Source organism: Octopus bimaculoides, chromosome 25, assembly GCF_001194135.2.
Source record: "Octopus bimaculoides isolate UCB-OBI-ISO-001 chromosome 25, ASM119413v2, whole genome shotgun sequence".
NCBI lineage: Eukaryota > Metazoa > Mollusca > Cephalopoda > Octopoda > Octopodidae > Octopus > Octopus bimaculoides.
The window spans coordinates 4,897,356-4,898,058 of record NC_069005.1 but is presented as its reverse complement, the minus strand read 5'-3'; the positions used below and the strand labels follow the sequence as shown (position 1 = coordinate 4,898,058).

At 36.7% G+C, this 703-nt stretch overlaps 1 protein-coding gene across 1 annotated transcript in view; it reads left to right on the top strand.

Annotated features, from left to right (window-relative positions):
* Positions 1-703, top strand: part of LOC128250792 (uncharacterized) — a 16,270-nt gene that overhangs the window by 704 nt on the left and 14,863 nt on the right. The gene's annotated exons all lie outside the window — the stretch shown is intronic.

The following is a 703-nucleotide window of genomic DNA, read 5'->3' as shown; positions in this document are numbered from 1 at the left end:
ATGTATATGCATCTATCTAACTGTCTGTTTGTCTATCTATCTGTCTGTCTGACTGTTTATCTATCTATCTATCTATCTATCTATCTATCTATCTATCTATCTATCTATCTATCTATCTATCTATCTCTCTATCTCTCTATCTCTCTCTCTATCTATCTATCTATCTATCTATCTATCTATCTATCTATCTATCTCTCTCTCTCTCTCTCTCTCTCTCTCTCTCTCTCTATCTATCTATCTATACAATATTTGTGCGCACATCGATGTAAGCACATCGGGGTATATATGTGACTTTTCTTATGTCTGTGTGTATATTATGTATGTGTATGTATACGCATTTGTTCCTATATTCTGGGCTATACATGTATTCACTTATTAATATATCGATAAATGTCTATGTACATCCGTATGATAATAAATACAAGCACACATGCACATACACACGCACACAAGTACACGCCTTTGCACACAGACACGCAAACACACAAAGACTCTTACACGCCCACACACAGAAACACACACATAGACACATAGACACGCACACTACTGAGAGTAATTATGCCATGTTTACATTCATAGACACATATCTACACACATTCCTGCTATGATAACATTGTAGGTATATGCGTCTAACTGTCTGTCTGTCTGACTGTCTGTCTATCTGCTTGTCTGCCTGTCTATCTGTCTGTGTGTCTGACTGTCT